Source organism: Tiliqua scincoides, chromosome 2 (assembly GCF_035046505.1).
Source record: "Tiliqua scincoides isolate rTilSci1 chromosome 2, rTilSci1.hap2, whole genome shotgun sequence".
Classification (NCBI taxonomy): domain Eukaryota; kingdom Metazoa; phylum Chordata; class Lepidosauria; order Squamata; family Scincidae; genus Tiliqua; species Tiliqua scincoides.
The window spans coordinates 84,033,767-84,047,789 of NC_089822.1; the positions used below are offsets into that span (position 1 = coordinate 84,033,767).

General features: G+C 43.2%; 1 pseudogene; it reads left to right on the plus strand.

Moving 5' to 3' along the window:
- The window catches only part of LOC136638561 (zinc finger protein 91-like), a 375,674-nt pseudogene that overhangs the window by 332,341 nt on the left and 29,310 nt on the right, over positions 1 to 14,023 (plus strand).

Below are 14,023 nucleotides of genomic sequence, written 5' to 3' on the forward strand. Positions count from 1 at the left end.
AATTGGGCATCCAGAATGTATCCGATAGTTGCTCCTGGCCAGAATGAACTCCTCTTCAAGTATTCAATAGGAGATAGAAATACTTGGGGTGCCTCTTTCCATTATGTTACAATTCCCTTTCTCAAGAATGAATTATGAAACAGATCTAGATAGGGTTGGACAAACAAATGATTTTTCCTTGTTACTGAGATGTTAATTGTAGGCTTTTTTCGTACATCTCATTGAGGTTTATGATAGGCTTTGTTATCCCACTCCTTCTCAGATAGTCCCTTACAAAGCGTTATACCCACTCCCAAGAGGGTGAATCGCTTCACTTTCCTAACTTCACCTCCTTTGCTGAAAATCCTGTTGAAAACCCAGAACTCTGCTATATGTGGCAACCCTGGAGCAAGATTGTGGAATATTTCTACCTTTAGACTAAGAGGGGAGTTGGGGTTTCCCTTTGGTCCTTTCTCCTTATTTGAGTCTGCTGAGCCCACTGTGGGCTCTGAGGGGTGAATTGAGGTCCTGAACAATTGGAAAGAAAAGCGCAAGTGACAGTTATCCCTGTCTCAGAGAACTCCACAGCAACAGATATCTAAAAACTTCTCAGGTAACAACCCTTGCTTTGTGCCAGCATATCTTTCTTCAGTATTTGTATTTACATTCCAGTAGACCCCCTGCCTGCCAATGGGTCTCCTCGGACGCATGCTGAGTATTTGGCTGGCAGAAGTCCAAGGAGTCTTGGGGGCAGATATGGGTCAGGAAAAGGGGATGGGATCCCAGCGTGCAGTGGTGCTGCCGAGATCCACTTCCTCCCACCCCCAAAACAGCCCCCTACCCTCCCTGCTCCCCACCCTGATCCTTACCTAAACTGTCTCCTCCACCACCTTACCTGCTCTGGTGAGACATCTAGAAGCCAGTGGTGTGTGCACAGAGCCTCCAGCTATGCGTGCAGGTGGCTCCATAGTGCATGACAACAATAACATTGCATTGGCATTTATGGTGGTAGACCAGGAGATTCACAATTATACATGAGCAATGAGTTGTTTGACAAATAACTTGGTGATTGCTCTGCTTCTCCTCCCCTTTCCTCTTTTTCTCAGTTTACTCTCTTGTCTTGGGATTCCCCAGAGACTGTCAGTCTTTTCTCTTCCTTCCTTCTGCCATAGCAACTCCAGACTCATTTTATTTTATATTTTACACCATATATAAATTGTATATTTTTTTTTTCTGGGAGCAATGTTATTGTCCCTGTCCTTGCACCTATCATGCCACCAGGGAGGGACTGCTCCCCCACCATGTACAGGCATTGAGCCCTGTGCCAGAACACCTAGACCAGGGGTGCTCACACTTTTTTGGCTCGAGAGCTACTTTGAAACCCAGCAAGGCCCGGAGATCTACCAGAGTTTTTTTTACAATGTTCGCGCCATCATAACATATAACATTTATGTGTACAATGTATGTTGGTGTACCTTGAGCCCCACTGAGTATAACAGGACTTACTCCTGAGTAGACATGCCTAGGATTAGGCTGTGAGGCTGCAATCCTAGCCACACTTACCTGGGAGTAAGCCCCATTGAGTACAATGGGCCTTACTCCCGGCATTTCCTCTCAGAGGCAGCTGAAGGGGGGGGTCGGCACTCCGTGATCTACTCATTTTGCCTCGCGATCTACCGGTAGATCGCGATCCACCTATTGAGCACCCCTGACCTAGACCATCAAGTGGTGAACTGCTACAAACCATTTACTAACCCACAGGGAACACTGCTGCCAAAGTCCTGAAACTACCTGTGCCTCTCCCAAGGCAGGATTCCCTGTTGCCCGGGTGACAGGGACACTAGGGGGACTGGTTCTGGGCTGGAAAGAACGTGGGGCCACACTTGCCTATATGGCAGATGCCAGTATTAGGGGTTCAGTCAGTGCCAGTTATGAGGTGGTAGTGACAACGGAGTTTATTTATTTATTACAGATACAGGTAAGGAAAATAGGTTAGACTTAGAGCTGGGACTACACAGGTTACACATGAGGGTACTGGCCATCGATTACAACATACATTAGCGCCCCCCCAAAAAAAAAAAATTTAATAATGTCTAAAAACAAAATTATTCATCAATACAAAAATTATCATATTTGTTAATCTAATGATTAATAATTTAACTAAACAATCAATATTCTTTATCTAAAATTATCTATCCAATCATAAAAAGGCTTCAAATTTTACTTATACACTCTTCTTGCCACTAAACTAATATTTAGAATAAAATATTTCTTATCTGATTCTTAATTTCTGATGTCACATTTAAGAGGAATGTTTCCAGTTTGAATGGTAATACACACTTCAATATCTCTTGTAACAGTTTATATATCATTTTCCAATATTTCTTTGCTTTTTCGCAAATCCACCACATATAATAAAAAGTTCCCTCAATTGTTAACTTATCCAACATTTGTTTTATGACCCAGGGTACATTTTTACTATTTTCTCTGGAATTAAATACCATCTATAAAATATTTTATATAATTTCTCTTTTTAAAAAATAACCCTTTTAGTTATCTTAATACCACTTTAATTTTCGCAATATTTGTGTTCCAAGTTTGTTTTCATTTACATCTACTTTGATTTGATATAATTAATGGAATACTCTTCACTTCTAAAAAGAATTTGGTCCATTAATATCTACAAAAAGAAAAAAAAAGATCTACTTGTTGTTCAGCCATTTTCACTTTCTGTCTTAGTACTTTCTTTGTTCTCTGTCTTATTGGTGTTTTCCTTCTTGCTTCTCCCACTGCTCCTTCCACTTCTTCTTTTTCGTCTTAACTCTCTTAAATTTCTTAATCCCTCTCTTATTTTCTTTTTCTTCATTCTATTCTTTTTGGATTTAATCCAAAAATTCTTCCTCTTCTTGAAACGACGTGCTCTCTGAAAGTTCCCTCTTTTTTCTTCCTTAAAATTCTTAATTCTGATAATAATGGTTGCTTTTTCCATCTCCTGTCTCATTTCAAAAATCTCCACTTCTTTAGTTTCATCTGACATTTGATCCATTCTTTTTTCTTGTCTGTTATTTGTAATCTGTTCCTGCATGCTTGTCAGGGAGGAGTTTATTTGCTTCATTTGTTCAGATAATTTTCTGACCTGTTGCTTCATTTCATTTCTGAAATCCCACAACAAATCCATTAATAAAGGCTGGCTTTTACTAACATCCTTTAAATTTTTAAATGCCATTCTTATCAATATCAAATCAAGCCAATATACCTCTGGCTTTAAAAAACAGATAAAATGGTCCAACAATTAAAAAAATCAACCAACTCTCATTATCTTGTTTCACCTTCTTGTAAGGCTAATTTCCAGTTTTTATATCCAAAAGGGGTAAGTCAATATTCCACTTCCAGTCAATAATATCAAATCAGTCAAACAATTAAAGAGTCATCCAAGTCTTATTATCTTGCATCCCTTCTTGTCCAAAGTAATCCTTAATTTTTAATATCCAAAAGGGGTGGATCAGTAATTCAGGTCAAATAACACTGTCAAATTAAGTTAGTATGCCTTTAAATTACTATGCCTGAATCGAGCCTTCTTGCTAGGAAAGCGAAAGTAAAAGTTATTTCAGCCGTTGAAAGTTAGTTATTTATTTCTTTTCCATGTATATCATTTCAGCAGGGTGATCTTTCATCTTCTTATCTCTCTCCTTATCTTGCAGTCACCCTTATTATGAAAAAGAGAAAAATACTCCAGCAAAGGTTTCTTTAGATCCAGATTCGCTCATTTCCCCTCTGGGTGGCTACCAGCCAACATAAATAATCTTAAAGTTGTCTTCCTTTCCTTCCAACCTCTTGATTGCAACTGGTTACTCACAATTAAAGGCTTGTTTGCTTTCATGTTTATCTAGGGCGTGGGGGAGGGGGTGGGAGTCCTCAGCTGTCCGAATTGTCTCCGAAGATGGCATCCAGGATATGATGTGATTCAGCACAGAGCAAACGGGGAAATTACTCTGAAGCCGCCGTTTCAAGAGAATCCCCCGTTCAAGCTCTCAGCCTTCGTTCCTTCTTCTTGGCAACAAAGAGTACCTCATGTGTTGAGGTCCTTGGAAAACACATCTATTTAGCAGTTCCCCTGGGAGCCCTCCAAGGTTCCCTGCTACTTCACTGAGTGTTAACTCTGCGCCCCCGAGGTGGTAGTGACATGATGCAAGGCTGAGGGATGGGTCTTCATAATTATCTGCTGAATGGTCTGAATCCTTATCCCTGGAATGAGGGAGAAGTTGGGAGCATGTGGCCACGCTTCACAGATCCTTCTTAGACAGCTCACTCCCCCTGACATCAGGCTTTGGGGTGTCATGGATATCACACTTTCCTAGCTAGCTGCAGTTTCTTCCTTTGGTCTCTTACTGCAGTTCTTTTCTTATTTCAACAGCATCAGTTTGGGACCAGATTGGAAGAAAGAGAGAACAAACTCAATCTTCACAGCAAAGACCTCACACAGGAGAAACGTTCTATAAGTCCCAAGAACGCAGAAAGACTTTCAGTCAGAGTGAGAAACTTAAGATCTACCAGATAGCCCAAAGAAGGGAGAAACCCTATAAGTGCCAGGAGTGTGGAAAGAGCTTCAGTATCAGCAGTAGCCTTATACTCCATCAAAGAACCCACACTGGGGAGAAACCCTATAAGTGCCAGGAGTGTAGAAAGAGCTTCAGTGACCACAGCGCACTTAACCGCCATAACAGAACCCACACAGGGGAGAAACCCTATAAGTGCCAGGAGTGTGGAATGACCTTCAATAAAAGAGGTAATCTTATGTGCCACCAGAGGACCCACACTGGGCAGAAACCCTATAAGTGCCAGGAGTGTGGAAAGAGCTTTAGTTGGAGTAGTAAGCTTAAGCACCATGAGATAACCCACATTGGGGAGAAACCCTATAAGTGCCAGGAGTGTGGAATGACCTTCAATCAAAGAGGTAATCTTATGAGCCACCAGAGGACCCACACTGGGGAGAAACCCTATAAGTGCCAGGAGTGTAGAAAGAGCTTCAGTGTCAGCAATAGCCTTATACTCCATCACAGAACCCACACTGGGGAGAAACCCTATAAGTGCCAGGAGTGTGGAATGACCTTCAATCAAAGAGGTAATCTTATGAGCCACCAGAGGACCCACACAGGGGAGAAACCCTATAAGTGCCAGGAGTGTAGAAAGAGCTTCAGTGACCACAGCGCACTTAACCGCCATAACAGAACCCACACAGGGGAGAAACCCTATAAGTGCCAGGAGTGTGGAATGACCTTCAATCAAAGAGGTAATCTTATGAGCCACCAGAGGACCCACACTGGGCAGAAACCCTATAAGTGCCAGGAGTGTGGAAAGAGCTTCTGTGACCACAGCGCACTTAACCACCATAACAGAACCCACACAGGGGAGAAACCCTATAAGTGCCAGGAGTGTGGAATGGCCTTCATTCAGAGAGGTAATCTTATGAGCCACCAGAGGACCCACTCACGGGAGAAGCCCTATAAATACCAGGAGGGTGGAAAGAGTTTCAGTCAAAGTAGTGAACTTAAAGTCCATGAGAGAACCCATGCAGGGGAGAAGCCCTGTAAGTGCTAGGGGTGTGGAAAGAGCTTCAGTCGGTGTGGTAGTCTTATGAGCCACGAGAGGACCTACTTAGGGGAGAAACGTTATACAACTTTGGAATGTTAAAACTGGTTTTGTGCTCAGTCAGGCAACAAAACTGGAGTCCCTTGTTTGCCTTAAATAAGTTTTGATGTTTGAAAAATACCTGCTATTTCTGCAGTTTCTTTAAAATGTAGATGGAGTACCTTGCTTATTCTTGTTTTTCAAAAATAAAAATTGCCCTGTTATTTCCTTGAGTATGGACTGGGCTTTGCTCAGTCATTGTCCAAGTTGGTTTCCAGGAACAATCACTATGATCCAGTGAACCCTCCATTTAACAGACCTTGATTATACAGTCTTTAGAAGTCAATTTCACAGACCTCAGAAATGGACACTTTCTACTCCACTGAAAATTAGTTGTATACCTTTTGCAGATGCATGTCTCCATTGACTTCAGTGTATTTGGATTTAATGGACTTTCAGTGTTAACAGAACTCCTTCCTGTCATTCAGTTAAATTGAGGGTTCACTGTACTACCAGCTTCATTTTCCATCCTTATTAGGAAAAGTTACAACATCCTAATATTTCCCAAATGTTTGCCTACAATTTTGCTTGATTTTCACAATCCAAATAACACTAAGCTCTGTAGGAAGTTAATCATTTGACCCTTACTTAAAGTGTTGTAAACTTACAAGCACCACCAGATCCAATCCAGATTGTACCAGTCCTGTTAATGTCCTTCAGATAGCACAACATAAGACATTGACCACAAAGCACTGATGATGCAATGAGAATGGCTGACCAAGTCCACACCAGTTTGGCACCAGCCAAGTTGGGTAGTTGCCTCTTCAGTAAAAGGGAACCCCTGTGGATACAGGGGCATGCCTGCAGTCCAGTCTTGAATCACTAAGGGCACAATCCTAATCAGATATACTCAGAAGTAAGTCCTGTTTTGTTCAATGGGACTTACTCTCAGGAAAGTGTGGTTAGGATTTCAGCCAAAGGCATGGACTACTGTAGCCAGGTACTATTGGCTCAAGTCTGGTTGCTGTTGGTGCACCAGCTGAAGCTGGGCAAACACATTTCTAGCCACCTCTGCAACCTGATTCTCCAGAGAGAATTGCTCCCAGAATGTGTACCCATTCTTGCAGAGGGAATGCAACCTTGTCCAGAGTTGGTAGAGGACTCAGTACCTGCATCAAGGATTTCTTGACCAGGAGGACCTCTGACTTTTCTTGATTCAATCTCAACCTATTAACTATCATCCAGACCCCAACCGCGTCCAGGCAGCACCCCAGGACAGCACCCTATTTTTGATGTTTGCTCTTTTATAATAAATCTAACAGCCCAATCCAAAAGAAGAGTTGAGACGCTGGAACATGTGTTCTGACAGCATAACACATTGTCAAGTAGTTGCAGATGCGACTTGCTGGAATACATGGGCTGGCTGCTCCAGGTAAGATCACACAGGGGGCTGAAGGGTGGCAGAGGGGGTGGAACAGGCCTGGAAAGAGAACTGGTCCAGCAGCAGTGGTGCCTGCCAAATCCTGACCCTCTTCCCAGGCCCACTCCTTTCTGGTTCCACATGGACTTGGCCCAGTGATATTGCTGGTGCAGGTCTGAGATGACCCACTGATAGGGGTGTTTTTCAAACCTCTATAAACAATGAGAAAGGAGCACTGGAATTGTGAATTCAGGTGTGAATAAGTCTACCGGCCTGACTGAAATTCCCATTTCACAAGGGGTAATTGAACTTGCTGCATGACCAATCCTTCCTGAAGGCCAGAGCCAGACCCACAGGTAATCAGTTGCCCACTGTCTGACCAATCACTTTGAAGAGCTGGAGATGGCATCATCATTTGGAGCCACTGCTCCTTATGCCATTCAAGTGAAGGGTCTAAAGCAGCCCTTAATGGAAAGTTCTCATTGTAGGGCATCCATACATTACCAGCACCACCATACATGTGTGGTGTGTGGCCCAGGGTCAAAGAGGGGGCCCAGCAGGAGCCAAAGGAAAGGGCCCATAAATTTCTTAGGAGCTTTCATTTTCTGATCTCACCTGAACTTGCTGCCTGGCAGCTATTGCTATGTGGCCTCTGCAGCCATGCCATGTCTGACTCGGCTTCCTGCAATCATGCTGCAATCACTACTGCGGACAGTGCCTCAAAGACTGCTGCCACAAGCCATATTTACATTCCTTAACACAGTGTCAAATCTGGGAGGAAATTTGTCTACTACAGTAGCTCTTTGGCTTGTGGATCTGCTTACCATGAAGGACTGTATGGGAGCTCAGGGACACAGTTTCAGGAATACAGGTGCTGCAGAAGTAAATTTTGACACTCGCAAATTTCCTGGTATCTCAGCAGACCTCATGGAATGCAAGAGATGGAGGCTAGGCTGACTGGGAAGCTCTGTCTCCTGGGCAGATAGAGGGCCCTGGAGGGTTTTCTGGCTGTTGCCACCCTCCCCCTGCTCTATTTCATCCCCTCCCCACCTGCCCCCATTGACCCCCCTGCCCAGTTTTCCCCCTCCCCCCTTGGGAAGGACCCAAAAGAAAGTTTGTACCCCCTGAAAAATTCCTCTCAGGCCCTGATCACATATGAGCAATTTACTAGTGAAGTCAGACCATCCAAAAGAACAAATGGAGACATATAGTGTGTCAAGAAAAAAATGTTATCTTTTAGTTCCATCAAAGGGTTTTGAGCTATTTCTCAAACCACTTGGACAGTGTGTTTGTATTTTAAGGCATTAAATCTATGTTAAATTACAATGTATGGTTGCATGAGCTTAATTCTAGATGAAAAACATTCAAGGCTGATTTTCAGCTTGTGCAGAACTGATGCCTAAACACCAGTAAAATCACTGAGACTAGATTGAAATTCCATTTCATTTGAAGAGGTTAAGTTGTCAATGTATTTCCTAACCTTTTCTTTGTCTCAACTATCATTGTTCAACTTTTGTTTTTGACTTTGAACAGAACGGTCACTTTATTCCTAGTTTTGACTTTTCTTTTTATAAAATCTACAAAGGAGTCTGGCCTTTTTGTATCCACCTTTAAGGACAGCAAACTGCATTTCCCACATGGGTTTAGGGCAAACATTAAAGGATTTAAATACGACTTTGCGACATAGAAACATGGACTATAAAGGAGGATAACAATCAAACGGCATCACTGGACTTGTTCAAATGTGTTGTACAACACTTAATAACACAATCTCATGACCCAAAGTGTGCATGTCTCCCTTTGAAAGTATTTTGTACAAGTACTTCAAGTTGTGCGTATGTGTGCGCGCGAGAGTGTGAGAGAGAATAATCTATGGCTCATTCACACAGGCAAACAATTTCTTGCCCTTGGCAAAGCATGGAAAAATACAGCTGTGTGTGACACTCAGAAAAGCACAAATGTGATTGATTCTGCTTATTAAACAAGGTTCTTAGCAGAACTTACACTATGTTTTGCCCCATTACAGAATGCACAAAATCTATACTCTGACACCAAGAAAAACAGTCCAACAACAAGCCAAAAGATCTAGCCATGTTATATATGACCATAAGCATGCATCAATCCAAAACAGTTATATAAATGACAGGTACTTTAATTCACCCAAGCCAGCCAACACTTGCTTGACCTTCCAGAACCCCTCCTGTTCATAAGTCAATCACTTCTAGCAAAATAAATGACAAGCTAACAAGAGCTGAAGACACCCATTGCCACTACTTTTCCCACTTTTTCCTTCAGGTTGCAATAGAAAAGTGGAACATTTTGCCTTGACCCTAGTCACTACTACAAGTCATGCTTCGAGAGAGAGAGAGGCCTCCAGTGGATTAAAAAAAAAAATCAGTGGATACCAAATCAGTGGAAAAATAATTTTAAAGACCCACTTCCAGGTTTCCTGCTTCTCTATTGTCAACCCAAAATGCATTAGTATAGACTCTATAGCACATTCAGCCAGTAGGCAGGGTGAATAATGGAATCTAATGGAACAAAACTATGTTTAACAGCGCAAAGGTAGGAAATGGGATTTTGATTATTTTTTCCCTTGTTACAAGGCATTTAAAGGTAGACCTCAGTATCAGCGGTGAATCAAGACAGTGGATGCCAAGGTCCCACCTGTACTAGCATTTGCCACTTAGCCTAGGCTTGCCATTCTTTTACTAGTCTGACAAGTAAAAGCATTGTGGCAGGCAGTCTGATATGGGATATGAAACACCATAGTCAACCCATAATAATCCAGCCCTGCTATGTTCGACCCATAAGCCATCATATTCTTCCAGGCCTACTGTTTTCCACCCATGACATCTCCTGGCTCCATCCCCATATGTACCCCAGGGGATTTTTTTTTTTTTGAACTTGCAATTCTAATTTTACCCTCTCTCTATCTCTATCTATCTCTATCTATCTCTATCTCTCTATCACTGCAGGCTGCTGAATTCCAAAAATGGGAAGGGAGATCGTTGCTAAGTGATAGTCTGTACATGAGTAAGCTCTTTGACATCAGCATGTGTCTTCAGGGGAGGGACAGGTCCAGACTGATCTCCCCTTGATGTGTGTTCTCTTGAACATGTGAAAAGTGTTCTGGTTTACACAAGCAGCGGAGTGATAAACTGCTACGGTGCTAGGATGCACTGCAGAATACCACATTAGGTTACAGGTGAGGAATCCCTACCTGCAGATCTGGCACTAAAGGGAAGATTAAAAATCTGGGATTAAAGGGGAAAGTTTCAATTAACAACAGTCATATAGCACTTATTTTCATACAACAACTCTGCAATATATTGCAAACTCGGGATGGGGCTGAACTACAGAACGCAGCTTGTCTAATGTACCACAGGGACTTGGGCTCTTACCTGGGTACTTCCACCTCAGACTCTGATCTCATGTTCTTATAGTCCAATTCTATGCAGGATTGAGCTGTCATGTAAACCTTCATACAACATTGGAAGACACATCTGCACTCTGTCAGTGATCAATTTGCAAGCACTACCACCACAGGCAGCAGGAAACCCATTGGCAAGAAGGAGGCTTATCTGGAGGCAAGGGAAAATATTTTCCCTTACCTTACCCAAATCTCCTGATATCAACCCCCTAAAAAGGCACAGCAAGCCTTTTCAGCACAGCTAGACTGGGGGAGTAGGGGGTGACACAATAGGATTCGGCTGTTATAATCACTGTTCTATATTGGGTAAGAAGGTGTGCAGCTATCTCAGGTTCTTGCATTGCTGCTACAAAGCGTCACTGAAAACAATACAAGTAACAGCAATCAAGGAAGACAAGTCTTCCTTTCAGAAATGGCCGGCACAAGGTACATTAATGTTAGATACAACTGCACACGATACCAGCAGAATATAATTACTTTATGGGCCCTCAACTCTCCAGATACTATAGCAGGAAACCTTGCAACCTATTTGATACATATACTGTATCTGCATATCTGGTTTCATATTTTTTATCTTGTGTGGGTTGGCTACTTCTTCACATGTTCCCAGAATATTGACAACAACAGAAAAACGTACTGTAATAACAAAACTGATTTTTTTTTTTCATTCTCTCAGACACAGTTTTCTGCCCATTGTGATTATTTTTCCATCTCACCTTAAATCCATTAAATGTCCCTGTTTAATTTTATGGCATTGATTTAGAGTTGGTAATTATTTTGGTTTAATGGTTTTAAGGTGTCTCTTGTTTTATTGTCTGCCATCAACAGGGTCTCTTTCTACAACTTGCCTTTGGGCACCAAAGCACTTTATTACTGTCATAAAAATGTCCTTGGTTAAATAATAAATAAGTGCAACCCACCCCATCTTCACCCATCCTTTTTTTTTTTTTTAATGTTGCCAGTTGCAGACATTTGGGGTGAATATTTATGTTTCTGAAGGTGGAAGAATTGCCATCATAAAAGGTGATGGAATCGAGTTTAGGTACAGCACAAGCAGTTTTAATACATGTGTTTAACCCATTTTTGCCCAGCCCACAGGTGTACACATTTTATCCCTGTTGCATATATGCAACTTTGGGCAGAAGTGGCTTAAACAAACAATACAAATCAGAGAGAAACTGAATGCCTATTGAGTACACTGTGAAGAGAACCTACAGTTTTCAGCTTTGCAGAGCTAAGCTAAAATATAAAACAAATACCACCACTACCCCAGCAAACATGTTCAGTGTGATATTATCCACAGGACTGTAGGCTAGAATGTCAGAAATGAGCAGTTGCAGGGCCTGGTATGAAGCAATCACCTGCTGAAGCTAAGCATGTTGAGTTGTGGACATCTGGGAAATTCCATGTATGAAACAAAAGTGAGATTTAAATGTATTATAATGAAGTGCGAGACCACGAGACTACTGTGCAAATAAATGCAGCCTGGACAAAGTGGTGCATGATGATCAGTGTCCTTTGCAACAAGAAGATCAGCGACCTTCTCAAGTCAAAGATCTACCAGATGGTCATCTGGCCAGTCGCACTCTATGGAGCTGAATGCTGGCCAGCAACAAGAGAAGCTGAACGTCGCCTCGGTGTCATGGAGACAAAGATGCTGCATTGGATCAGTGGTATCTCTCATTTTGACCATGTCCGCAGCGATGACATCCAGCAGCAGTACAGCATCGCTCCAATCACTGACAAGTTGAGACAAGCCCAGTTTCAATGGTACAGCCACATTCTGCGCACCAACAGCAATACACTGACGCAGAAGGGCCTTCAGTTGGAGGTCAATGGCAAATGACCAAAGGGCTGACCAAAGCAGAGTTGACTTGATACACAGCCCGGCAACATAATATCACCCGCCTACACCTGGACCAAGCCCAGGATCAAGAGAAATGGCAATTCCGAACCAAAATAGCGGACCGCACCACCACATGGGACAAACACTAAAGAAGAAGAAGAAGATAATGAAATGTGAAATTGTGGCCCAACATGGGTGAAAAATCAAAATATTCCACTCCAAAACTTAACGGTGCACTGACAGTTTAAACCTGACTGTTGTTATAACTAATTAAAATACGAACTTCAAAGTTTCAAAAGCAACTCAATATTTCAAAACCTCATTGATGAGCTTTGAAGCTTAAAATACACAAATTCACATTTTTCCTAATGGTTATCGGTATTTGCATTTCTTGGGCACATTTCTAAAGCTGATGGAATGTGTGTGTCATATTCCAGTAGCAAAATTATCACCAAAATGTGAGCTTTAGTGTCAATGTAACATTCTTCTAAGACAGGGTTGCTCGAATCCTGGCCTAAGGACCAGATTCGGGGTTCTGATTAATCTGTCCACCCAATGAGCAGACCTTACTGTTCTGCCCGGGTGCCACACGTAGTCCTCCATGATTGGGGAAGAGGGAAGCTCTGGGCAGTTGTGTCTGCCTGAATGTCCTGTCGTGTGGTCTTACGGGATGCCGGGCAGCAGATGCAACTGCCTAGAGTGTCCCTGTACCTCGATCATGGAAGACTACACACAGTGCTTGGGTGGAACAGAAAGATGCGGTCCAAACAGGGACCGCTTTTCCTCAGCTGCCCAGATGGGAAGTCTCGGGGCTGGAGGATGTCATCCTGGAGAGGGGGGAAACAATCCCCTAGGGGGGACCCCTTCTCCAGGGGATGGACCCGTATCCAAACGTACTCAGGATACTCCTCGGCAGGAGGGGGGTCGGGGGCTTCTTGTAGTGGGGGATTCGATTATTAGAAACATAGAGAGGGGGGTTTGCAATGGATGTGAGGACCGCATGGCGACTTGCCTGCCTGGTGTGAAGGTTGCGGACATCACTTCTCATCTATACAGGCTGGTAGACAGTGCTGGGGAGGAGGTAGCGGTTGTGGTGCATGTTGGCACCAACGATGTGGGCAAGTGTAGCCAGGAGGTCCTGGAGGCCAAATTTAGGCTATTAGGTAGGAAGCTGAAAGCCAGGACCTCAAAGTTAGCGTTCTTGGAACTGCTACCTGTTCCACGCGCAGGGCCAGCTAGGCAGGCGGAGATCAGGGGTCTCAATGCGTAGATGAGTTGGTGGTGTAGGGAGGAGGGGTTTAAATTTGTTAGGCACTGGGGAACATTTTGGGACAAGCGGGGCCTGTACAAGAGGGACGGGCTTCACTTGAACCAGAATGGAACCAGACTGCTGGTGCATAACATTAAAAAGGTGGCAGAGCAGCTTATAAACTGATCCCTAGGGGAAAGCTGACAGGAGCCGAGGGGCATCCGGTTCGGGACTCCTCATCCCTATGGGACGAGGATGGGGAGGTTAGAGAACAAGGTAAAGGCAGAGTAGAAGAAATTGGGAATCGTAGCGTGATGGGATGCGATAGACAGTTTGGCACAATGAGAGGATTCAGGGATAAAGGAGCTAATAAGCAGCCCATCCTGGGGCATTCCAAGTACAAATGCTTTTATGCAAATGCCCGAAGTATCCGAGCAAAGATGGGAGAACTGGAATGTCTGGTGATAA